Source organism: Chiloscyllium punctatum, chromosome 3 (assembly GCF_047496795.1).
Source record: "Chiloscyllium punctatum isolate Juve2018m chromosome 3, sChiPun1.3, whole genome shotgun sequence".
NCBI lineage: Eukaryota > Metazoa > Chordata > Chondrichthyes > Orectolobiformes > Hemiscylliidae > Chiloscyllium > Chiloscyllium punctatum.
Genome location: NC_092741.1, coordinates 45,921,318 through 45,948,624, shown reverse-complemented (window position 1 = coordinate 45,948,624; position 27,307 = coordinate 45,921,318). Strand labels below are relative to the sequence as shown.

At 43.4% G+C, this 27,307-nt stretch overlaps 1 protein-coding gene across 4 annotated transcripts in view; it reads left to right on the top strand.

Moving 5' to 3' along the window:
• Positions 1–1,953: 1,953 nt before the first annotated feature.
• Positions 1,954–27,307, top strand: part of prdm1a (PR domain containing 1a, with ZNF domain) — a 100,891-nt gene continuing 75,537 nt past the window's right edge. The window contains exons 1-4 of one of the 4 annotated variants that reach the window (XM_072552756.1): positions 1,954–2,107; positions 2,591–2,703; positions 4,214–4,306; positions 5,355–5,414. The gene's annotated coding sequence lies outside the window, so the exon portion shown is untranslated. Of the gene's footprint in view, positions 2,108–2,590; positions 2,704–3,773; positions 4,003–4,213; positions 4,307–5,354; positions 5,415–27,307 lie in introns of those variants that run through there. The other 3 variants (XM_072552775.1, XM_072552785.1, XM_072552765.1) reach the window with 3 other exon arrangements.

Here is a 27,307-nt window from a genome sequence, read left to right as displayed (position 1 = left end):
GATGGAGGCCATTCAGCCTTCTCTCAAAGCGACTCAGGTTGTTCCAAATCCCTGACTTTTCCTGCATTCCCCCCACCCCCCATCCCACCCCCAAACTAATCATCCAGTTGCTCTTTGAAAGACATGATTGGATTTCCAGTGGACTCTCAGGCACTCCATTCCTGATGTGGAGATGTCGGATTAGACTGGGGTGTACAAGTTAAAAGATCACACAACACCAGGTAATAGATTCTGGATTAGTGGTGCTGGAAGAGCACAGCAGTTCAGGCAGCATCCAAGGAGCAGCGAAATTGACGTTTCGGGCGAAAGCCCCACACCAGGTAATAGTCCAACAGGTTTAATTGGAGGCACTAGCTTTCGGAGCGCCGCTCCTTCATCAGGTGGTTGTGGAGCAGCGCTCCGAAAGCTAGTGCTTCCAATGAAACCTGTTGGACTGTAACCCGGTGCTGTGTGATTTCTAACCCCATTCCTGGTAATACTTCTGCGTCACGTGGCTTTTGGTTTTTTCGTGTCTCCCCGCCTCCACTCTCTCCCCACTTTGACACTAAACCCAAACACTGCTGGAGAAATTCAACAGGTCTGGCAGCATCTGTGCAGAGAACGAACACCTCCAATGAATCTCCCCTCATTTTGTGCCTCCTCCCACACTTGGAGGTGGGGTGGGGACTGCAGAGAAAGTTCCAAGGATAAAGGGCTACCCGTGGCTAACTGAGTCAGAAGACACTTGGGGTGGGTGCAGTGTACAAAAAGCCTCCACCAGCAACCCCCACCCAAACCATAATCATTTAAGTCGTTTCTGATGCTGTGGGGATCAGGAAAGTGTGCACGGAGGCACTGTCTCCACGATAAACTTTCTTGTACTGAAACAGGTAATTGTGAGCTATCTGTTGAGAACAATTCATCAGCGCTGATAGACACTTTTCACTCGAGCTCAGAGATCAGATCCAATCTATACCACACCCAGGCTTTGTGTTCCCTCGCTACTATCAGCCCCCAATTCTGTTTTCTCTGCTTAATCAGATGAAAGGGGCCATGCAACACATTCTTGCATGAGAAAAGCTGGCCGATTGTGGCGTGTCATTCCAGAGGGCTGTTATTTCACAGCTACTTTCATTGTTATTCTTTCGATCAAGTGAAAATGGTTTCAATCGGGCTATTTGCACTGACGTTTAAAATACTAACAAGCTGTTAACAAAAAACTGACGGACAGGTTTACCTTGGTCCCACTGAGGGGAACCCATCTTATCTGTTTGGCAAAAGCGCCCTTGCAGCGACCTCACACCCCGAGAGTTACTCACGCACAGACACAGAAGGTGTGCTCATTTCAGAAACAGAAAGCAGGAACGAAATTTCACGTTCTCTTCATATTTCACCGGAGCGAGCCAATGTGAAAGTGTGTGTGTCACATGAGTCACTGGGATATGGGTAATGTGAAGTGAAAGCGGCCTGGGTGAGAAAGCAGATTTCGGGCTGGGTTTGGACAGGTATCTCTGATCATCGCCCCCACCGTGCCCATTAACTCTGAACTGCACCACACACAAAGGGAAAAAGGAAACAGCCGAGATCACTGCCTTATTTTGGGGCATATTGACAAGCAGTTATTGCAATGACTGGGTTTCTGCTGAGGAACATTGACAAATTGGAGTGAACACAAAGACTTCGTTCAGTACCTAAAGGTGGGCTTTTATTTTCCGTTTATGACGGATTTCTCTTTCCCTCCTATAAGTTGACTAACAGGTGCTGACCCCCCACCCCCACCCCTCCACATCCTCAGAAACAAACCCTCGTTTTCCTCTTAACACCTGATTCAAAGCTTCAGAGAGTGAAACCTAAGAGCAGCCAATCTCCCAACACTTGACCAATGTAGACATCAAGCCAGCCCATGAAATATTCACGACTCTCCCTCTCTCTCTCTCTCTCTCTCCCTCCCTCCCTCCTTCCCGAATGAAAAAGGTGCACTGATAGCCAGCAGCTCAAACAACCTGCAATTCACCCTGTCCTGGCACCGGCCCCTAGGCTGATCAATCACACATCTTTGAAAGAGAGAGAGAGAGAAAGCCCTTTGGCCCTGCTCACCTTCCAGCCTACAATCCTCTACACTCTCAAGGTGGGTCCACGGTTCTTTAATATCGTTTACACCTCTGTCCCCAAACTGCTCTGACTCAGCGAATCCAGATATCTCTGCAAAAGGAGGCGCATTTATTTGAGGTTTTATTTGATGAAAGAATTATACCGAAGGGGGGGGGGGGGGGGGTAAAACTGACCTTGCTTTGCTCGGTTTGCCGCTGGGAAACGTGCCAAGGCTAGGCTCGGTGACATTGGAAGCGGGTGAAATATTTGCGAGAGACTTTTTGTTTTTGAAAACAAAGTTTAAAAGTTTAAAATAATTCCCTGCTCATTGCTCAAGACGTAACAGGGCGCCGAGGTGTAGGAAATGATCTTGTACAAGATTAGTTTGGGGCGGGGAGCGAGCAAAATAGCCCGATGTCATCTTTCTAAGAACATTTCGAAAGGGAAATGCGCTCAGTGAGGTGACGAGCTGTCCGAGTATAACTAAAACGATCTAAAATGCAGACGTTTTCATTCACAGATGAATAGAGCTGCGGGAAGCCGGTGCTGTTATAAGATGTCAATGTCTGGGAAATGAGGGGTAACTGGTTTCCCTCCCCAGGCCCCCACAGCCCGCCCCATATGAGTGGAAAGGTACGGTAGATCGGTCTTCGAGCGCTCATTCTGTGAAAGGAGGGAGGATTGTTTCTTGTAACAAGGAGCACAAGCCTTTCCGGGAACTGGGATCGTTTTCCTGAGGTGGGGGGGGGGGGGGGGGCAAGAAAGCGTGGAGTCACTTCGCTGTTTTAAATCCCTCCCGTTGAGTTGCCGCTTCACCCCTGAACTGTAAGAGCAAGCTCCCACAGCACTGTCTAAATTATAGGCGGCTTTTCCTGGGCTCTGTTTCCGCCCCCCCCCCCATGGCCACCGCTTTTCCAATGTACTGTGGTAGGCTGTATTCAGGGATTCTGATCTGAATCGGGGATGTTCACCACTTGTTACATTTTGCAGTGTACCCTGTGTGTGTGTGTCAGAGAGAGGGAGAGAGAGAGGATGGTTCTCTCTGGGATCAGCAGTCTCGAATACCAGCCCATTGCCAGAAATTCAAAAATCTCCACCGGTCTTTTTTTTAAATTTGCAAACAGATCTCCATCTCAAAACGATTTTCTTTTAAAAACAAAAGATTTTTCAACAAAATCTTTGGGATGTTTCACAGAGATTCCCTGGACTTGTTATTTTGTCCCATACTGAACAGCATCGCCGACATTCTGAGTGACGCCTTGCTGTCGGTGGGGGGTGACTCTAACCTGTCGTATAAACCTCACGGGAGGGCAGCCTGGGGGTTGGGTGTGGGGAATGAGGTAGGGGATACCGAAGAGAGCTTCTCCCAAGGGAACGCATCATTCACAGAACGCACGATTTTCATAAAGGCTCTTCACCCCATCGAATGTGCACTGCCCCCTGTGTGATTCCCCCCCCCGCCCCCAAACTATCTGTCCCAGGGATATTTAAAATCTTGAATGCATTGCAAAACTTCGACACCCAATGTAGGGGGAGCATCCGGACTACATTGTTTTGGAAAGTGGTACAGGTGCCCCTTCTCACCCGGTGGGGACGTGTGGGGTGGGGGTGGGGGGGGGGTGGAGATGGAGGGAATCATCTTTTAAGTTAAACCAGATCCAGTCCGCTTCATTGCTGAGAGTCTGACTGCCACTGGTGCTGGGCAGATAGTATTGAAAGTTGAACCGTCCCCCTTTCATCTTGCAAAATATCTGGCCCCTTTTACGGGCTGTCCCGGAGATATTGGCGGCACTTGACTGAGGGCCACGTGTGGGGAGGTCGAAGCGTACGAATAGTTGCCCAGCCACTGGAGAAGAGGGACGGCAGCAAAATATAAACAATATGATGGCCGGAGAGGAAGGGGGTGAAGGGCAGGGGGTGACTTCACTGGAGGTGAGTATAGCATTAAAATCCGGAACAGGTAAACTCTCAAAACCCAGAGTATATTCCTGAATGCCCGAGCTCTCCATAGGGAATATTAAACCCAGCCTGAAATGTATGTAGGGTTTACCTGAGATAGAGAGAAAGATGAAAAGTAGAGGTTTCTTGTTTATTTCCCTAGATAATAGGATTCCTATTTCATGCAAATCATTGTACTTCACAGGTCTAAGTTATACGACCCGGAATCTCGGTGACAGAACTCTCTCTCGGCGGGGGGACTCCAGAACACGGCAGCTCCGAGCCCCTGGGATTCCAGGTAGGCAAACGGTAACCAGAAAAAAAACTCCACGAGGTAAAAAACAATGACTGCAGATGCTGGAAACCAGATTCTGGATTCATCAGATGAAGGGCTTTTGCCCGAAACGTCGATTTTCCCTGCTCCTTGGATGCTGCCTGAACTGCTGTGCTTTTCCAGCATCACTAATCCAGAAAAAACCCCAGCTTGCTCTTGCGCTGAGCCCTCGGCTCTCCCCCGGTGGGCGACGCTTTGGGTTTTAGGGAAGGTTAACCAGCCGGTGAGAGTGTACAACCGTGGGGGAGGTGCTGGGGGAGGATCGAATCCCACTCTCCTCACCTTACCCCCACAGCCCTACACTATTTACCCCTGCAATATCTACCCCCAGTAGCGCCAGCACCGGCAAAGACGGGCCGAATGGGCTGCAGCAGGAGACAGAGAGTGAGGGTTCGGCAGGAGCGTCTTGGCTGTGTGACCGAGTTGCGGACTCTAGCCGGGGATACAGCTACCGAGCTGGGGAACAGCCACCGTGTAGAGGCTGCTGCCTGTTTCCTGAACTCCCTCCGAGCCGAGTGGGGTCGGTCTCCCTCGCTTCAGAATTCCACAGCGGCGCCCATTCCCAGAAATTACCCCCGTGCTCGCTTTAAGGTGGGGGAAATGCTGAAAATTAGCGGAAATGTCAGGCTATTGTTTATTAATATCCCCCCCCCCCCCTCCCAGCGTATTCACTTTGTACTGGGGAAATTAAAGTGATCTGCGTTTTAGTTTCAAACGCTACGGTGGTGGGGGGTGTGAGTGTCTATGATTAGCGCAGGGGAATGGAAGGTTTTTTTTTACCGGAGCTTGGTGTTGAATTGGAGGTTGTTGGGGGGGGCGGGGGGGAGCGGAAGGAATGGATGTTTTTGGAGATCTGTTAATCTGCCCCACTGTAACCGGGAGAAGAGAGCTCCGGTGCCGTTCAAAGCAGCTCACTGGCTGGGATGGGTAGGTATGCGGCGAGGCTGGGAGTTCCGAGGCCAGGCGTCCTGAACGCGGGGATCCTGACTAGTTATTTATTTCACTGTTTCAGAGGCACACGTGAATCGTTTTTTTTTTGGCAACATCAAGGTGGGAGAGCAATACAGAACCCGTAAGTGTGTGTGTGTGTGTTGACTTGTTTTGTGTTTCTGAACTGCGTCCTGTCAAAGTTTTGCATCATTGGTTTAGACTTTTGGAATTGTAAGGAGCCATGAATCTGATTTGTTTCTATTAAATTAAAAATCGCACATCACCAGGTTATAGTCCAACAGATTTCCTTGGAAACACTAGCATTCGGAGCGCTGCTCCTTTGTCAGGTAGCTAGTGGGGCAATATATGCATCAGTTGTATGACATTATGATCTTTTGCTATAAATTCTGTGTCCTATGATCCAGTCCCTCTAGCTACCTGATGAAACTTAGTACTTCCAAATAAACCTGATGGACTATAACCTGGTGCTGTGCAATTTTAAACTTTGTCCACCCCAGTCCAACACCGGCATCTCCACATCGTTGTTTCTATTCATCAAAGGCCAACTCTCTTTGGTTCCTATTTCCCTTTCTTATCTGTACAGAATGCCCTGAACACCTACACACAGCTTCTTACCTGTGTGTGTGTATGTGTATGTGTTAGTACTGGTCAACTCCCACCTGTATGGATCCAGAGCTGTGATTCCCTCTACCCATGGGAGAGCCCTGCATTGCCACAGGCCCTCCAGTACCTGCCCCAAGGACCCATCACTGCCAATACCTCACCCAGAGCACCCCATTCCTCCCCCACTATAGGGGGAAGAAACTTGCCCCTCCAGCTCATGAGGCTAATTCTAAAAGCCCCAGACCCCACTGTGCACACCTCCAGATATAATGTTTGATATAATGTCGAAAAGTGTAGCACTGGAAAAGCACAGCAGGTCAGGCAGCATCCATGGAGCAGGAGAGTCGGCACTTCGGGCATAAGTCCTTGTTCAGGAATATCCTAATGAAGGGTTTATGCCCGAAACATCAACTCTCCTGCTCCTCAGATGTGGCCTGACCTGCTGTACTGTTCCAGTGCCACATTTTTCAATGCTGATCTCCAGTATCTGCAGTCCTCAATTTCTCCTTTGACATAATGTCACAATGAAGGACAGACTTCCAGCTCTTTTAAGCAGAATGGAAGCAGTGCCTCTGCTCTGCCACCTGGGGAATCCCAATGTTTCACCATTCCCCTATTCCCATCACAGACAACTATTTTGCATTTGATATAAATGTCTTTCTGAAGACAATGGAGCTGGATTCTGCGTGGCATTAAGAAAGTGTGGTTTGTTACTTACTGTTCTACAAGACTGTATCAGTAGTAAGACTACAGGGCTCATGTTTTCTTCATTTAGATAATAATTTACAGGCTATCAAGGGAAACATTTTATTTAACATTCATGATCTTTGCAGTCATAGTATTGACATACCATAGTATCACTTCAACCTTGCTATGCTAATGATCAGGAAACATTATGAGTATATATGCATGTGCTCACTGATGATTGTTTTTTGCAATGGATGGCCTGCTTTAGTTTCATTTTGAGTCGCATTTTGCTAGTTTGTACATTACTAAGGATTAAGAACTGTTCTGGTCTGTGCTAAACTATAACATGAGGCTTACATGACAAAATATTGTATGACATGTATAGGTGAAGAAGCCTTTTCTAGAAAAGCAAAACTACAGACTCCCCGTGACTGCATCTTCCATTTTCCTGATTAAGTGCAGGGCCCTGGCTTTACCCATTCTCCCTGGCAACCCAACTAAGTTGACGGTCACTCTTGAAGCAAAGCAGTACTTTCTTATATTCCTTAAAATGTTTCCTCCATCACCCTGTGCCTCTGCTGCATTGTCCCACCATCTTGCTGTATCTGAAAGCATCTGTTCAGGTTTATTATGTCTGCCCAACCAAATATCACAAAGCTTATCCCTTCAATGTTCAGAAGTTTGCTTTCAGAATATTCACCTTGGTTGGTTTTCAGAAATTGAAACCCCCCACCTTTCTCAACATTCGAAAAAAACGAGAAGAATGTTTACATTCTAGAGTAGATTTCTCACCAACACCTAATGAAAAAATCAAATGTTGTAGGGTTGAATGTGGCTCGAAATTGCATGCATGATCTTCCTGCAGAAAAACCTGAAATCACTAAAGGTAATTATTCCTAGAGCATCATTGATCAACCCCAAATTCGCTAATTGTGACTGTTTCCCATTGGCATGAGGAGATTCTTTCCTGCATTCATGTGTGCCAATACATGCTCTTCCAGCAGATTCACTGACCTACCACCAGGAATGGTGACCTTGGCTGACTTTCTCTGCCATCTCACAACTACTATTCCACACAAGCTGCCACCCCCACCACCTGGCACCTCACACTATCTGGCACCCACACTATCAGCCATAATAACCAAAAGCTCCTTGACTTATGTCAAAGTGGCCCTACTGCACTTGTTAAGTCACTAGCATGTTCCTGGCCACACAACTGCAACATTTCCAATTCATGTTTGTGACCTTTTGGAATGAGAGTGATTAAGTGAGCAGCAGCAAGTTACAAATTCTGAGCATTTCCGTCCTTGGAGCTTGGGATAAGGCTGAATATGATCCTTGTCACCTGAGAATCAACGTTTCGGGCCTGAGCCCTTCTTCAGGCTCATACCCGAAACGTCGATTCTCCTGCTCCTTGGATGCTGCCCTGCTGCGCTTTTCCAGCAACACATTTTCAGCTCTGATCTCAGCATCTGCAGTCCTCACTTTCTCCTTGTCACCTGAGAGTCAAGCCTTCTCCTCTCATGGAGATAAAACATTAATCCAGATGTAAATGGATTTCAGCCCAGGTCTCACAGGAAAAGAGTCAAGTGCCATCACATACAAAGCAACTCCTATTACTCAACAGGCACATCAAGTTTGGCAGCTTCATTCTAATTTCTTTGAAACAGGTAAATTATTGGCAAATTTACACGATTATTTGAATTGTCACAATGATCATTTACACTTAAACAACCTGAAATGATCAGTGGTCATAAAAACATTTTCCTATAATTTCAGTTGCATTAAAAATGGTTGCTTAGTTTCTTCAAGTTGGAGGCCTGGACTATCTAATTTATTAAATTGATAGAATGCAGAACAGCTGTCTTGCTTAAACTTGCATTCCATCCATTCGCTAATGCTTCAGAGAAGAAACAGTAAAATTCTGGCTCTTTTACATTGTTGAAACAGCCGGGTAGATTCTCATTGCAGGCACAACATTGTAATTGCTGCGAGGTTGTATTGAGCAGTGCGGTTTTTCATTGTGCTACAAAACTTGTTACTGGCATCAGTCCATCCTTATCACATTCCAATTGTACGCAATAAATTAATTAGGATGCCGCTCATTGCGCTAATTGCTTCTGGCTAATGAAGTCAAAATCCTACTGGGCTTTGTTGGGAGCTGTGTGCAATGTGTTTTGACAGGGCCTTGACAACTGTTGGCTTTTCTTTCCCCTCTCAGTGGAAGATACTGCTTTTAATTCATTGGTTGTGCTGTGGCTTTCTCCTTTTTGATGGCAGAAGGTGGGCTTAGGGGGGTTTGTGTGAATTATATAGATCATTTTATTTTCAGCCCTCCAGGCTTGCCAAGTCAAACACAATGTTAAATATTTACGACCTTCTGTGTTACTGATACCTTCACCCATTGTAAAGAAACAGATACTGTTGCTGGCAACTGTTCCTGAACTGGCATGTTTGCTTCGCGCTCTCCCTGTCTCTCTCTCTTTCTCTCTCGCCTGCTGCCCTTTCTGCAATGTTAAGTTAGATAAACATTTGCTTCTCAGTAATTATGACTGAGGCAACTCCGCCTTGCCATGCACTGTGCGGCCGTCCGCGGATTACCACACATGCTGTGCCTGCCTATTTGACACATGCACTGTGGGGCAAGTCTGCAGCTTCTCTGCTGACCAAAGGGCAAGGGAACTGCTCACGCTGCGACAGGCAGGGTCACCCAGGCTTATTTTGGGTGATTCCTTTTACATGTCTGTATAAGGTGAAGAGTAAAAAAAAACTTCTCTCGTGATCCAGATGGTTATAAGGGGTTCGGAGAGACTTAAAACTTTTTTACAGACCCACTCTGACAGTGGTTCAAATATGCAAGGAATTTTAGTGGAGGTGATTTGTGGAATACTCTGACCTGTTGGTTGTGGATACTTCTCTGGAGTTTCTTCTCATTGTTTCAGTGGCTTATTTACTCTTGTGTTGTAATCTTGAGTGAATGTAATATTTCATAAGGCTGGGAATTTTTCTTTCTAGTTGTTCTTAAGTTAAATATCATTGGCATTGTTTTTCAATATAAGCTGCTCTGTGCACTTATCACAGCTTTCAGAATGCTCCCAAAGTGTTTTACTTCTAATAAATTACTTTTAGGCTTGGATGGTTAAATGCGAGTGAATTAATTACATGGTGTTTTATGAGTGACAGAAGAGGCCAATGTCAGTGTCTGGTAATAAGACTTCTTCCTTTTTATTTAAACTAGAATCTAAGTTAAGAATTCTCCTTTGTCAACTTCTTCAATAATCTGGGCATTACTGAACAGAAACAGAAGGTTTGGCTTCCTGTCTGCATTGACTAATCTGGTCTCAGCCTTGGAAAAAATTAATGTGTTACAATCTTATATGGATAAGCGAGGGGATAAAACAACTAGAGTGCCCACTTCTAACTATCCAGGAAGCCCATGTTAGAAGGGACATGCGTGAGGAGAGGATTGGACTCAGCTAGGAATGCCTCCAATATTTATCCGTACCCTGAGGGTACCATGGTGGCTCAGTGACTAGCTCTGCTGCTTCACCCAGGGACCTGGGTTTGATTCCATCCTTGAGTGACTGTCTGCATGGAGTTACACACCTCTCTGTGTCTGTGTGGGCTTCCTCCAGATACTGTGGTTCCCCCCACCCCAGTCCAAAGATGTATTAGTTGGGTGGATTGGCCAATTGAAAAATTTGGGGTGACGGGGTGAGAGTCTGGGTTGGATGCTGTTTGGAGAGTTGGTTGGTGCAGACTTAATGGCCTCTTTATGCACTGAAGGAGTTCTATGGTCAGAGGTTACATCTACAGAGTGGTAATTTACTTTAAGTACTGAAATGGAGTATTGTAACCCCAAATGAGTCTGCATCTTCAGGAGGGGTAGTTGGTGATCCAGGAGGGGAGTTTTGGGATAAAAAAGTTGCTGATGACCTTCGGTTTAAGTACTCATGGAAATCAATTGTTAATGCCTCCCCTAAAGTCATTAGCTGGGTGATTAGGTTCTTTGCAGAATCTTAGGTGTGTTGTTATGTAATGTCAGGCTGTGAGATTATAGGTTCTCACACAATGTATAAACATAGGATTTTGGTGTTAAATTAGACCAAGGTTCAGCTCATTCACCTTCTACCCACAGAGATTGAATTTTTAGGACTAATCATAGCAAGTAATTTCTATCAACTGGTTCACCACAGGGGCTCAGGCAAGACCCAAATAGTGCAAAACTTAGAGGGCAGCAGTTCCATATCATCTGTTTATCCAATCAAGCTGCACTGACCATGTGCCATGTCTCAATTACTCATTTGTTGGATCTCGAAAGAATATTTCCTCAAATAAGTCCCTAATAACATTCGAGATAGACAATGGTACAGTGGTAATACGTGGATCGCTAATTTCAAGGTGCGGAATAATGCTCTGAAAATACAGGTTCAAATCCCACGATGGTAGCTAATGGAATTTAATTTCAACAAATATAACTGGAATATAATAAGTGAAATTTGTTGCTGCTACCATGAAACAAATGCAGAGAAAACTGAAGAAACAAAGCAAGATTGGTAGCATCTATGGAAGGAGATACAGAGTCAATGTTTTGAGTCCAGGATAACTCTTATCCAGAATTGGGTTCTTTCTGTTTGTATTTGGAATATAAAAGTAATCCCAGTAATAGTGATTAAGAAACTAGCACCAATTCTTAGAAAAATTAATCTGATGCATTAATGTCCTTTCAAGGAAGGAAATCTGTTTCCATGACCCACAGCAACATGCCCGATTCTAAACTACTCCTTGAAATGGGAAGGTCAAGAGCAATTAGGCATGGACAAGTGAGACTCATATCCCATGAAAGAAAAAATTAATTGTGTGTATTACCCGAGACATTTATTTCTCTCTGCATTTATTTAATATTTTTATCATTATAAAGTAACTCAATGTAGAGGATGTGATGACTGGTCGTCATGAAGTTTTGCAAATAAATAAGGGATACTGGTAGATGAGGCGCGTTTGCCGGAAGAGTGTTTAGAACAGATGGCTGTTCAGGTGGCTCTCTAATGGCAAGAAGACAGATGGATGCAGACTTAGAAAGAGGACGGTGGTGGTGGAATAATTTGCAGAGTCAGAATGTGTCAAATGGTCTCCTTCTGTGCAACACAATTCTTTTCGGGTGATCACAAATATTTTGCTTCATCCTGAAAGGTTTCCATTCTTACTACCAATTACAGCATTAGTCAACAATCAATGAGTGGGAGAAGCTCCAGAAGACAAGAATAGTAGGAGCTGCATTTAATTTTTTTAAAGTGTTTGGCAACACAGTCTGCCGTCTTACTTTTCAAATGTACTTAACGAAACATGAGTTGGACTCCAGCGTCAGTTGAAATGAACTGTTAATGTTTTGGTTTGTTTAAGGATCATTGCAGACTATATGCAGCTGGAGGCTGCCCAAACATTAAAGTGTTTACATCCAGAATAATATCCCTCAATGAGGTAGGAAAGAGTGAGCTACTTGATGGCCAGTCAATTGCCTTTATCTTGTATAATTACCACCAAACATGATATTATCACTGCTTTGCCAGAGAAGTGCTTCATATTCCTTTGTTAGGCAGGGATGGCAAGGTGAAAAATATCTTCAGATTCGGGTCATTACAAATGACATACAAAGCAAAGCATTCCAGTCAATGTCCTCCCTGAGTGAATAGACAACACGTTGACTGGAATCGCCAGTGTTTTGTGGATAAGTGTGTTATTTTTTACTAATCTAATAAAAGTGGTTGCTACGTAGCAAGTTCAGTTTTACAGGAACTGTTGTAATCATTGACATATGAAAACATTCCAAGTTGTTGCTCCAGATTTGTTTACAAGAAATTCATTAACTTGTTCAGTTGTGGGAAATGATCCTAAATTTAGTTAGAGTCATGCAGCACAGAAGAGGCCCTTTGGTCCATTGAGTCTGCACCGATCTAAAAAAACTATCACCTATCTACACTTTCCAGCACTTGGCCCACAGCCTTGTAACATTTTAAATGCTCACTGTTCTACTTCTTAGAAGTTGTGAGGTTTCCCACCTCTATCACCTCCCAGATAGTACCTTCCACATTCCTGCCAACCTCAACTACTTTTCATTTTAAAATTGTAGAATCTTTAGAATTTAGAATTTTTAAAAAATCAGGCATGTTATCTCCTTAAGTGGATTGTGCAAAATTTTGTTTCAGGATTGTCCTGTAAAGTGCCTTGAAATGTTTCAGTTACATTTAAAGGTGTTATATGAACACAGTTTGTTGGTATAGGCTGCTGTTAGTTGCCTCAGCTGCTCAGTGATTCCCTGAAGGAACCAATAAATCTTCAGTGATGAAAAATGCCAGTTCACTCATTTAGCAAGGGAGGCAGAACTCGAGATGTGTTCATTTATGTTTAAAAGCCATTATCCTGTGTTGGCATCTTGAACATTTCATTTATAACACCAAATTGAGTTCAGATATTAGAAATGAACAAAGGTCAGTTCTTCTCACTGCATAAACCAACTCCAAAAGAACAAAAGTGCAGATGAAATGTACCTCAGGACCACTCCTCTACTGTTTTATGATGCAGTCATTATTGAGTAGCCCCTAACATAGACAGAAATCATTATTAGGTTCAAGTTTAAATTCTCCTGCTGCAAAAGCACAGCGTTCCTGATGGCTCCATGAACTTATGAAGTGAATAGATGTCATTAATGAAGAAGAGAAGTTCCTTTACTATGGTGCAGGATCTCTTCCAGGGTGGCAGGAGGAGTATTGCATTTAGTTCTGTCCCTGGCTCAAATCCCATTGTCAGGACAGTGCCAGCAGAGGTTGGAAGTATTTTGTCATTTCTTCACTGCCTTTGGATCAAAATCCTGGAATTTCTTTGCTAATGGCATTGTGGATCAACCTACAGCACACAGAAAGCAGCAGTTCCAAAAAGGCAGCTCACCATTTTGAAGGGCAACTAGGAACAGACAATAAATGTTGGCCGTTCAATGATATTCACACCCCAGAAATGATTTTTAAAAAGATATTAGTCAGAGTCACCAGTCAATTATGTTAACAGAATGAAAGAAAGTAAGGTGCAATGTGGCTCATATGGACCACTAAACTAATATGGGCCAGTCTGGTGGAATGGATTGTTTCTATGCTGTGAAATTCTATGTTCTCGTTACTCTTGTTCGAGGTGTTTTAATTTGAATACTGTATTGCATGAAGGCACTGAGCTTTGGTGCAGTTGCTCATTTAGTTTGCTGTCTCTCACTGGCTGGTCTTAAAACATTAAAAGCCACTTTCCAAGGTGCCTGGTGCTCATTGCTCCAGTAAGCAGCAAATGAGTTAAGGAGTTAGGCCAGTCAATAATTTTAGGTGGTTTCACTTTGCTTAGAAAATTACTCACAAACTGCTGCAAATAGCATTTAAATTCAGAATGTCCTGAGGTGAATGCAGGTAGCATCCTTTCTTATTCAAAGCAAATGGAACAATAGATGCTGTTTGGTTTGTGTGACTAACCTTCTAACCTTTTGCTGATTCCAACATGCCTCCAGGTCAGTAAATGTTAAAAATGGCATTTTGTGTCTTGGGAGAGCAATGGAGCAATGGGATAAGACAACACGAGGGAGTTGGAAGGGGCCTGTGCATCGGGATAACACACGTCACAAGGGGAGTGGGAAATAGCCTGCTCACTGAGATAACACTCATCAAAATCCCTCTCTTTCATCAGCGATCCTCGCTTCACTAGAACTTTTTTGTTGTAAGAGGCTGAAATCTTGTTTGTTGGTCAACTGTCTTCTTCCATATATTATTTTCTCATGATTTTGTGCTAATATATTGAAACAGTCTCTGCAGAGGCAGTTGAAAGTAAAAAACAAACAAAATTTTTAAGATTAGGTCTGTGAACAAATATTTTAAATGACCTATTTTGCCAAACTACAATTGCATTTATTAATATTCCTGAAACTTTTTAAATAAGATGGTTTATTTTTATCTATCAACAATAATGCCTATCCTGCACATCTCTGTTAAGATAGTTGGGTTATTACAATTTTATAAAAGAGTTATCAAATTTTTGTTTGGAAATAAATGCTCATGAACTTTCAACAATGTAAATCTACAGGAGTCTGTTTGTAATAATGGATAACTTTATAGCTGCCCTCATCTTGTTTCAACAATCTCACAGTGCCAGGGTCCTGCGTTCGATTCTACCCTTGGGCGACTGTCTGTGTGGAGTTTGCACATTCTCCCTGTGTCTGCGTGGGCTTCCTCCGGGTGCTCTGGTTTCCTTCCACAGTCCAAAGATGTGCAGGTTGGGTGGATTGGCCACGCTAAATTGCTCATAGTGTCCATGGATGTGTAGGTTAGGAGAATTGGTGATAGAGAATGCAGGGTTATAGGGATAGGCTAAAGGGTGGGTGGGATGCTCTTCAGAGGGTCAGTATGGAATCGATGGACCAAATGGCCTGCTTCCACGCTGTAGGGATTCTATGGTTCTATGATTCTAATCTCAAACCCCTGTGCTGTACTTAGAGACAGGAAATTAATTTCTGTAGGTGTAAAAGCCTGTTTAGCACAGAAATCCATATAGGTTCGACACTGTGGGCTGGCTTACCATCTTTCCATTGCTGACACTTACTGCCTTTTCCTTACAGAATCTTAGAGCCATGATTGCAAGTGCTTTCAATGCTAACATAAATCTTCAGAGCTTAGGCTTGTGTACATTGTAGAATACAGGTCACCCATGTAGTGAGATATATTTCTAGAGTATCAATTTTGAAGGGGCCTTTCTCCCCTGTTGGGCAGCAAGAAAGCATTAGCAATTAACTCGTACTTCATCATATCACCAGAATGTACCCAAGGTTGTTTCACACTCGAGACACTAACCTTTGAAATGTGGTCATACTCAAGTCAATTTGCGCACACAAAAATCCCATAAATGGCAATTAGAAACTTCATTTGCAGATCACCTTTTACAAGAACACCTGCAAACTAGTAATAAAAAGGTAAAAGATAAAGTTGGCATCATCTTAAAGGACTGCTTTCTCATCAGAGAGACGATGGGTAGTGGTTTAACCTGGGGGTCACCATACCTCAGGCGATGGGAGGAGGTTGATGAGGAGAATCCTTTATGGTATCCTCAGCTGGTGTTTATGGTCCAATGTATTCAACAAAGAAGAGAGTCCTGAGTTTTATCAGGAGCATTATGAAAGTTAACAAAAGACTTGCACTGTATATGGTTCTGAAAAGGCTTTAAAGATGTGCAGAAAGTGAAGGAAGGTGGGAATTACAGAGGAACAGTATATTTGAGAGGAAATAAATGAGAAATGTGTTTGATTCTTAACTGCTGTTTGACAAAATCCTAGCTGGTCACTCATTTTGTATTCAAGTATGGTATGTTCTCAAGAGCCATGAGCAATGGGCAATAAATGTTGAAATCCTACCAGAAATAATCACATGCTGTAAAAGAATAAGAAAAATCCTTTTTCACAAGTTTAAGTTGAGAGAGGAATGTTGGCCAGGATCCTGGATTTTTACGTTGCGTCTGTGTCTCTTTTACGTCCATCTGAAAAAGTGGACATGCTTCTGTTCCTATTCTATTGATGTAGCTCTCTTTTATCATCATTGGCAAGATTAGTTTTTGTTGCCTATGACTGAATGCCCTTGAACTGAATGCTTGCTGGGCCATTTCAGACAGCAGTTCAGAGAAGAGTCAACTGCATTATTGTAGGTTTGGTGTCACATGTAGGTCAGACATCCCTGACAACATTACTAAATCAGGTGGGGTTTTACCCCAATCAGTAATAATTGAATGGTCAGTGTTAATGAGACCTCTTTATACTCCACCTACAATGGTAAAAATTTAACTCATGTCCTCAGTGTTTTAGCATGGGCCTCTATCTAGTTCAGTGGCATACCACTGCCAGTGTAGATTACATATACATGTCCTGAGACCAAAAGCTGTCACGTGCAGTGTTTTCTTAGCTGAAACACAATTACGCTCCTAGTTCAACGGCTTCCTTTTGTAGAAAAACCTAGACTCAGAATAGCATCTGGTCCTTGGTATCAGGTAGAGATTGGAAATTGGACGTGGTTAAGGGCCATAGATATAACTCCAGGTTCTACTATTCTAGAACTACATGGACTTTAATAGTCACTGCTCCCTTTCTTGCTCTTAAAAATATTGAAAGTTTCACTACTTTATGCCTTCGCCTGAATTTCACATCAAAAGTTTTCTGGGTGTTTCTAAAGTAAATTGCCAAGCAATGAGAAAGGGAAAGGGGCCAGAGAAGTTTACCCCTACTGACCTTTCCACTCATTTAATGTCAGCAGGTTTTCACTTGAAACCCAGTCCCAATAGTTCACTGTGGATGAACAGTCCCAAGGTACTGCTTAAATCTGCAGAAGGCATATGTGCACGTGTTCAGAAAGCGTTCGTTCTATGTACTGGTAGATTAACTCTAAACAAGGAACAAACACAAAAACTGGTAAATATTGATGCTTGCTGCTAATCTTTCATTATGCCAGCTCTGATTTATTGTTTAGGGCTGACAGTCCCATTGTTGGAAGTTAACATTTGTTTCCGGAAGAGTGGAGCTGTTAAAAGATGAGGTTGACCAATGCAGAGGTGACCCATAGGACCTGTAAGCAGAATATCCTCCCTTTCAAGGTTGGCACACATTTACTTGAGTTTTGTGCTTTTTTAGGAGGTGGTGGTAGATGCAGTGTACAAGTTAATTGCTTTTGAACAGCTTGTGTGAAAATGAAATGGTATCAATTTCTTTTTGAGTGTATACAAAAGTGAGAAAGACAGGTCAAAGTTGGATATGTTACTTCGTTAATCACACATTGTCTTCTTTACCATAAACAGCTTTGTTTAGTGAGAGTGGAGGGACCAGGTGTAGAGAGAAGGCGACATGAACGTTAACTTAAGCGGTAAACTCATGTCCTCTCCCTCGTTTCTTTTTGATGCTTTCTGTGGCACAGTTAATATCATTTCCACACGTGATTCAGTACATAGGATTTTCCCCCTTTTTACCCTCTCCATAATCCCCCTGTTCCCCATGCCAGAAATAGTTGGAGGCAGGACCTGAAGTATTTGACATTGTTGTAGCTACCTATTCAATAACTCAATGTTCTGATAGATGTAAAATTACCTTCACGATCCTGTGTTCACTGATTTGTCAATATCATGACTTCTTTGTTTTTGTCTGGATTTATCTCAGCATGTGATTATTCAGGCAGGAGATGCCCTCCACCCATCCAGGGAGCATTGCACTATGTTTGTGACCTTAAACCACAAAGGGACAATACAACTGATCCCAGTCATACCCCTTGAATTTTTTCACAACTGTGTGAACTTTAACATGTTTCCCTGTTCTATCGTCAGAGCTATCCCCTCGTGAAAACATTCATCAGCATCAAACAAGGTGGCAGACCTCATGCATAAAGGAAAGAGGAGAATGACACATTTAAATCTGATTGTTATTACTTTCACAGAATCAGGACAGTCCCAAACTGCAGCGTTAAAGTGCCTTAAGACCAACAGCTGGTCGTGGTCCTGTTCGGGTCCACTCAGAGGTCAGGACAGCATCCTGGACAGATGAGGGTGGGATTTCTGAAACAGTAACACTCTCTTCATTCCAAAGTTAAAAATCACGCAACATCGGGTTATAGTCCAACAGGTTTATTTGGAAGCACCATCTTTCAGAGCGCTGCACCTCATCAGATAGTTACGGAGATACTCCGAAAGATGGTGCTTCCAAATAAACCTGTTGGACTGTTACCTGGTGTTGTGTGATTTTTAACTTTGTCTACCCAGGTCCAACACCCACATCATTCATTCCAAATGTGTGGAGTAATGACAGTCATCTGCTGCAACAGCTTTCTCTTGAGGCTAAGGTAGAGACGATGCTCAATTATTCTGTTTTCAAGTGTTAATGAATTTGAATTTAGGTGTTTTTTTCTTTTCACTCTTGATAGCTGTTTGATTATGCAGTGACTTTTTGTGCCTAGTCTGTCCCCGCATGGATCTGTCTACACTCAGGTGGTGGTCTGAATGGTAGTAGTGGTTAATCCGTCTCAGCCAGCAGGCTTCCGTCTTCAGCCCAGCAGGATCACCTCTGTCCTGTAATTAACAGAACTATCAAACCTGCTGCTTAGTGCAAACTGAAGCTCTGGCATCCTCTTTCTCTTCCAGAGGTGGTTGGTGTCCATCATTACCTCGTTACCTCACTGATGATGCCAAGCCTATGTCGACTTTATATAAAATCCACTGCTGACCGCCTTTTTGCAACACTGAATATTTCATGAACTTGTGACTAACCTGGATCAAACTCAAGGCAACTTGGCCAGGTTGCATTTCTGAAAAGGAAACAGGTTCTAGCCCCTCTCCTGAATCCTGCTCATCACTGTCCTTCTCTTTCTTACACAATCACTTTGGAATGTGGATGACTTTCTCCCACCCCATTGCTGAAGCAGTTCACAAAAGAGTCACAGAGATGTACAGCACGGTCCGACTTGTCCATGCCGACCAGATATCCGATATGAATTTAGTCCGATTTGCCAACATTTAGCCCATATCCCTCTAAGGAGAAAGTGAGGACTGCAGTTGCTGGAGGTGATAGTGGAGAATGTGGTGCTGGAAAAGCACAGCAGGTCAAGCAGCATCAGAGGAGCAGGAGAATTGATGTTTCAGGCATAAGCCCTTTATCAGAAGGGTATAAGCCCGTAACATTAATTCTCCTGTTTCTTGGATGCTGCCTGACTTGCTGTGCTTTTCTAGCACCACACTCTCAACCCATATCCCTCTAAACCCTTCTCAATCATAAGCAGATGCCTTTTAAATGTTGTAATTATACCAGCCTCCACCACTTCCTCTGGCAGCTCATTCCATACATGCACCACCCTCTGCGTGAAAAAGCTGCCCCTTAGGCCCCTTTTAAATCTTTCCCTTCTCACCTTAAACCTATGCCATCTAGTTTTGGACTCTCCCATCCTGGTGAAAATACCTTGCCTATTTAGCCTATTCATGTTCCTCATGATTTTATAAACCTCTATAAGGTCACCCCTCAGCCTCCAATACTCCAGGGAAAAATGCCCTAGCCTATTCAACCTCTCCCTATAGTTCAAACCCTCCAAACCTGGCAACATCCTTGTAACCCTTTTCTGAACCCTTTCAAGTTTCACAATATCCATCCTACAGCAGGGATGGTGTGGAGGTGCTGGTGTCAGACTGGGGTGGACAAAGTTAAAAATCACACAACACCAGGTTATAATCCAACAGGTTTATTTGGAAGTACTGCTCCAAAAGCAGTAACTTAGCACAAATCCTTGTGGCATACCACTGGTCACAGGCCTCCAGTCTGAAAAGCAACCCTCCACCACCACCCTCTGTCTTCTACCTCCAAGCTAGTTCTGTATCCAAATGGCTAGTTCTCCCTGTGATGTAACCTTACTAACCAGTCTACCATGAGGAACCCTGTCAAATATCTTACAGAAGTCCATATGGATCATGTCCACTGCTCTGCCCTCATCAATCCTCTTGATTACTTTTAGAGAGATATGATTTCCTACACACAAAGCCATGTTGACTTTCCCTAATCAGTCCTTGCCTTTCCAAATCCTATCCCTCAGGATTCCCTTCAACAACTTGCCCACCACCAATGTCAGACTGACTGGTCTATAGTTCCCTGGCATTTCCTTACTATTTTTCTTAAATAGTGGCACCTCGTTAACCAACCTCCAGTGTTCTGACACCTCACCTGTGACTATCGATGATCCAAATATCCCAGCAAGTGGCCCAGCAATCACTTCCTGAGCTTCCCACAGAATTCTAGGGTACACCTGATTAGGTCCTGGGGACTTATCCACTTTTATCCATTTTAAGCCACCCAGCACCTCCTCCTCTATAATATTAATATTTTTCAAGATGTCGTTATTTATTTCCCCACTTTTTATATCTTCCATATTCTTCTCCAAAGTAAACACTGATACAAAGTACAAGTTGTATCTTCTCCATCTCCTGTGCTCCACACATAAGCTGCCTTGCTGATCTTTGGTAGTTTGGATCAGAAATTGACTAGCTGAAAGAATACAGAGGGTGATGGTTGATGAGAAATATTCATCCTGGAGTTGAGTTACTCGTGGTGTACTACAAGGATCTGTTTTGGGGCCACTGCTGTTTGTCATTTCTTAAATGACCTAGGGCGTAGAAGAATGGGTTAGTAAATTTGCCGATAACACTAAGGTCATTGGTGTTGTGGACAGTGCCGAAGGATGTTGCAGGTAACAGGGACATAAATAAGCTGCAGAGCTGGGCTGAGAGTTGGCAAATGGATTTTACTGCAGAAAAGTGTGAGGTGATTCACTTTGGAATGAGTAACAGGAATACAGAGTACTGGGTTAATGATAAGATTCATGGTAGTGTAGATGAGCAGAGAGATCTTGGTCTCCAGATGCATAAATCCCTGAAAGTTGCCACCCAGGTTGAGAGGGTTGTTAAGAAGAGGGATTGAATTTCGGAGCCATGAGGTCATGTTGCAGCTGTACAAAACTCTGGTGCGGCTGCACTTGGAGTATTGCATACAGTTCAGGTCACCGGACTATAGGAAGGATGTGGAAACTTTGGAAAGGGTGCAGAGGAGATTTACTAGGATGTTGCCTGGTATTGAGGGAAGGTCTTATGAGGAAAGGTTGAAGGACCAATGACCTTAGTGTTGAGGCTGTTTTTGTTAGGGAGAAGAAGGTTGAGAGGTGACTTAGTTGAGACATATAAGATAATCAAAGGGTTAAATAGGTCGGACAGTGAGAGCCATTTTCCTCAGATGTTGATGGCTAGCACAAGGGAACATAGCTTCAAACTGAGGATTGATAGATATAGGACAGATGTCAGAGGTAGTTTCTTTACTCAGAGAAGTAGGGGCGTGGAACGCCCTGCCTGCAACAATAGTAGACTCGCCAACTTTAAGGGCATTTAAATGGTAATTGATAAACATATGGATGAAAATGGAATAGTGTAGGATAGATGGGCTTCAGATTCATTTCACAGTTCAGTGCAACATCGAAGGCTGAAGGGCCTGTACTGCACTGTAATGTTCTATGTTATATATTTAAGAGGTCCTATTCTCTCCATAGTTACTCTTTTGTCCTTAAAATCCCTTTGGATTCCCCTTAACCCTTTGACAAAGTTATCTCATGTTCCCTTTTTGCCCTCCTGATTTCCTTCTTAAGTATATTGCTACTGCCTATATACTCTTTTAGAATTCATTCAATCTCTCTTGTCTATACCTGACATATCCTTTTTTTCTTGACCAAAACCTCAATTTCTCTCGTCATCCAGCATTCCCTACAAATACCTTTCACCCTGACAGGAACATACTGCCTCTGGACTCTCATTACCTCATTTTTGAAGGCTTCCCATTTTACAGCCGTCACTTTACCTGCAAACATCGCCCCCAGTCAAGTACTGAAATCCCAAACCCTGGCACAGGATGTGGGCTCTGATGAAGAGTTATTTAGACTTGAAATGTTAGCTCACTCTCTCTCCATGGATGCTGCCTGATCTGTTATAATCTCCAGCATTTTTTGTTTTCAGTACAGATTACAGCATCTGGAGTCATTTACTCCTGCAGTGAATGGGTAGGATTCTTGGGTTTTGCAGACTCCCACTTCTGTTTGTAGTTGATCTGCATCTGGATCTGTTGGGAGACACTTTGCAGATGCTTCTTCTCCAGTTTGGGATGAGCTAGGGATTCCCACAAGTCACTCGAGATATTGCATATTTCACCCTCTTAGTGAGTGCTTGTCATGTGTATATTGGCCTGAGAGAAGAAACTGACAGTGAAGTGCTTATCCTGCTAGTGGATTGGCAAGGTTTTGCAGAGGCATCGCTGGTAATAGTTCCCAAGATGTTTGAGCTGTCTGCTGTACAATGTCCATGTCTCCTAGCATACAGAGATGAGAGTCGAGAGTGTGTTGCTGGAAAAGCGTAGCAGGTTAGGCAGCATTTGAGGAGCAGGACAATCAACATTTCGGCATAAGCCCTTTATAAGGAGTGAGGCTTGTCTGCCGGGGCGGGGGGTGTGTGCTGTTGAGAATGCAGTAGGTAGATGGTGGTGGGGGAGAAGGTGATAGGTCAGAGAGGAGGGTGGAGCGAATATATGAGAAAGACGATGGACAGGTCAAGGCTTTGGATTGGGATAAGGTGGGGGGAGGGGAAATGAGGAAACTGGTAAAATCCACATTTACCCTGTGTGGTTGCAGGGTGGAAGTTGAGGCGTTCCTCCAGGCATCAGGTGGCTAGAGTTTGATGATGGAGGAGGCCCAGGACCTGCATGGTGGAGTGGGAAGGGGAGTTGAAGTGAGCAACCATGGGATTGGTTGGTGTGGATGTCCCAGAGATGAACATTTCCCCTTCCCCCACCATATCCCAGTCCCAAGCCTCCAACTCGGCATCGCTCTCTTGACTTGTCCATCATCTTTCCCAACTATCCGCTCCACCCTCCTCTCCAACTTATCACCTTCTCCCCACCTTCATCTACCTATTACATTTTCAGCTAACCCCCCATTTCCCGCCCCCCCCACCCCATCCCATTTATCTCTCAGCAGCCCCCCCCCCCCCAGCCCATTGGTGCTCCTTTGGAGCTTTCTGTCAGTGAGGATAAGCCATCAATAATAACAATAAGCAACCATGTATCAGTGCTGATGGCTGTTTCCTCTAAAGTACGAACGTGTTTAGGAGAATTGTTTAATGGATGTAGTTTGCTCGCTGATCTGGAAGGTTTGTTTTCAGACATTTCATCACCATACCAGGTAACATCATCAGTGACCCTCCGGATGAAGCACCCGTGGCACGGCCCACTTTCTATTTATGTGTTTAGGTTTCTTTGGGTTGGTGATGTCATTTCCTGTGGCGATGTCATTTCCCGTGGTGGTGTAATTTCTTGTTCTTTTTCTCACTGGATGGTAAATGGTATCCAGGTCAATGTGTTTGTTGATAGAGATCTGGTTGGAATGCCATGCTTCTAGGAATTCTCCTGCATTCTCTGTCTGGCTTGTGTTCGAATGGATGTGTTGTCCCAGTCGAAGTGGTGTCCTTCCTCATCCATATGTATGGGTACTAGTGAGAGTGGGTTGTGTCTTTTTTTTGCGGCTAGTTGATGTTCATGTCTCCTGGTGGCTAGTTTTCTGGCTGCCTTCTAGCTCAGTGAGCAAACCTACATCCAGAACCTGAGCTACAAATCTTCTCAAAACTTGCTAGAATTGTTTAATTTTGAATGTTATTTGGACAAGGGTTACTTTGGCACAATGGATGCATTTTTCAAAGAATATTTTGACTGCTTATTTTAAGCAAATGAAGATAGAAGGCTTTAATGGGCTAGTGATCCAATTTCCAGCTTACTGCTCGAGGGACAGCTGATGGAATGCAAAATCATAGAATCCAGAATCCCTGCAGTGTGGAAACAGACCATTTGGCCCATTGAATCTATACTGACCCCCGTGAAGAACATCCCATCCAGACTCACCATCCCTACCTTATCCCTGTAATGCTGCATTTTCCATGGCTAATCCACCTAGCCTGGACATCTCTGGACACTGAGCAATTTAGCAGGTGGGAGGAAACTGGTGCATCCGGAGGAAACCTACGCAGACATGGGGAGAATGTACAAACTCCCCAAAGACAGCTGTCCAAGGCTGGAATTGAATCAGGGTTTTTGATGCTGTCAGGCAGCGGTGCTAACCTATCATGTTGCCCCAAAGTCCATTAATGAAATCTGGAATTGAAAGGTAGCCTATCGAACATTATAAAATCTCATTACAGTCTTTCACAGAAGGAAATCTGCAGTCCTTGTATGGTGTGACCTACAGATGCACAGCAATGTGGCTGGCTCTAAGATAAGTCCAAAGATGTGCAGGTCAGGTGAATTGGCCACGCTAAATTGCCCATAGTGTTAGGTAAGGGGTAGATGTAGGGGTATGGGTGGGTTACGCTTCGGCGGGGCGGTGTGGACTTGTTGGGCCTGTTTCCACACTGTAAGTTATCTAATCTAATCAAAAAAAATAACCACGAAAGCCATTGGTTAAAGAATAGTTAAAGATGGGCAACAAATGCTGGTCTTTCCTGATGCTCACATCCCATGAAACAAAGTGCAGCAAGTGGCTTTTAATCCTGGAGTAAAGACCCAGCACACTCAGCATGAGTTAAATGGCTTCCCCTTGTATCATGATTGTCTATGTAAATGCAGCATGATGAGCGTTAATATTAATATCAGTCCTTAAAGCAATACAATAATCGATCCACTCGTGATGTATCACAGTGAAATTCAAGTGGATACCCTGGAATTATCATGTTTGATCAGTGAATAAAAAAGGACATATAAAAATGAATAAAAGGAGTGATTTCCAAAAAAAAAGTGACATTTGCAATTCTACTTAAATCAAAATGATTGAGCCTCACTCCAAATGAGCTGTATATCTGAACTTAATTGCACATTATCTTTCTATAGGTTCTCTTGTTGCTATGATTACCCTATGACAGTATGCATGCTGTGATGGTTATTTTGTGTATCAAGCCATCTATATATTCTCACTACAAATTACCCCTTTGCACTAAAACCCTGACACTGTAGTCCATACACAGATCTATTTACATCCAAATCCTCAGCAAAACATGTGGTTGGACTTCAAATTGAATTCTGGTTTGTCCATTTATGTACAGATCAAACTGCATTTGCAGCTTTTTAAAATTAAGTTCAGCTTGCTGTTGGGTGTAGGAACTAGTTAACAACTCACTTTTGTTATACCAGCATACAAAAAATGTGGTCCTGGCCAAAATGTAGCTCTCTCAGGTTACCTGCTTTCAAAGTTTGGAAGCCTGAGTTTCCCCAGTGTTTCTTTTCGATCTCTCTAGCATCTTCTCTGCATCACCTACGTTGAATAGCAAGAATGCAGCAACCTCAATAGTGATTGACGAAGGAACTATTTTAGGCTATAATATTACTTACACTGGTCAAGGTGCATACAGCACATTCGTTTCTTACCAGTGGTATCCCCTCCAGCCCCAGACATTTCTCAGAGGGAACACAATCAATGTAGACATGCCAAAACTAAAGTTAAGATGAATGGCTAAACTACCAGCCTGTATTAAGCTGAAGTAGAGTGAGTAATTGATCAATTGTCTTATCGCTGTTTGTAGGTCTTTGCTGTGTTCATATTTGCTGCCACATTTGTTAACATTACAACAGCAGCTTCTATTCAAAAGTACTTCATTGGCTGGAAAGTACTTTGGACTACCCAGAGGATGTCACAGGTGCTATACAATGACAAGTTTCCCTTTTTGTTTAATTTCAAAACTGTTTAGCCTTTTGCTGACAACTGTAAAAGAAATTGTAGGAAAATAGCAACAGGAGCAGGATATTCAACCCTTTGAGCTGGGTCACCATTGAATTAGATTATGATTGATCTGTACTGTGACTCCATGTTGCCTTTGTGAGTCTTGTTAAGAGGCTTTTAAAGATGTTTACAATGCTCTATAAAAGAGTGAGAGATGGACAGGGCATTGAGGAGCATCTATACTTTAATCAGATTTGTTTAAGTGTGTGGACCACAGGAGCTTTGTGTCCTTGCTGAGGTCCCTCTCGGACTCTTGCATTACAAGTGTCCTTTTAGTGGCAGGCTGGAATTCTGTACCTTTGAAAACTCACTTGTGGTATAAAAATGGGGGGAAGTTCAGGTTGAATCATTCAGATTAATGTTAGTTTCAGCAGGACTGCACTCCGTGAAAATACCTTTTCTTGTGAGTGCTGGGTTAGAAAGTGTTGCCAGGAAGTGAATATAGTTGATGCAGTTTAACTAGAAAGGGCTTATGCCCGAAACGTCGATTCTCCTGTTCCTTGGATGCTGCCTGACCTGCTGCGCTTTTCCAGCAACACATTTTCAGCACAGCTTGGAACCCATGCAGCCAATAAAGTGATTCTTGAGCAAACTGCTACTGAGGTTGGTGCATTCTTGTCATGGCTAATCACTAGCATCCATCCAGAAGAATTGGTGGAGAAACATGGGTTTCCAAAAATTGAGAGGAGATTAACTTGAGATGTGACTATAACTGACATAAGTTACGTCCGTTTTACAGAGTGAGGGAGGATTCAAATTTAAGCAAAAGGAAAACAAATTTAGAAATTTAGGTAAGAATATATTTTTGGCTGGAGTAATATGGGTCACAAACCCTGAAACTGTCAAATGGTACGATGGGGATAACCTGGGGATACACTAAGATATGCTTTCTTCCTCTCTCACTGTTTTGTGAACTTATTTTGGGTTTTGATGACTATAGCAATTAATTGAATGCAAGTGAGCCTACCACTGTCTAAGGCATGTTCCAATTTAATGGAAATAACATTCCTTGTGCACAAGTGGTGTATTTAAAGCTGTATGCCTCTTTGACCTGCTGGCATCCCAGTTGAACCCAGCATTATGCACTCATGTGGCCCTTTTCATTTGGGAACTGTTTGTAGTGAGCTTTTATTTTTAGCATTGCTGCAGGAACCTGTGGCTGTCATGTTACCATGACCCATACAACTGTCCCTTCGTGGCCATGTGATGGATTATGAGTGCTGTCCCTTTCGGAAGACTGAAGGTCAGCTGCGGAAGCTTTTCTTTTCTTTTTTTGGGAAAGCCTTCAGGGTAGTTGGTTTCCAGGTCAACTGCAAAGGACTGACCACTGAAATCCTCTTAA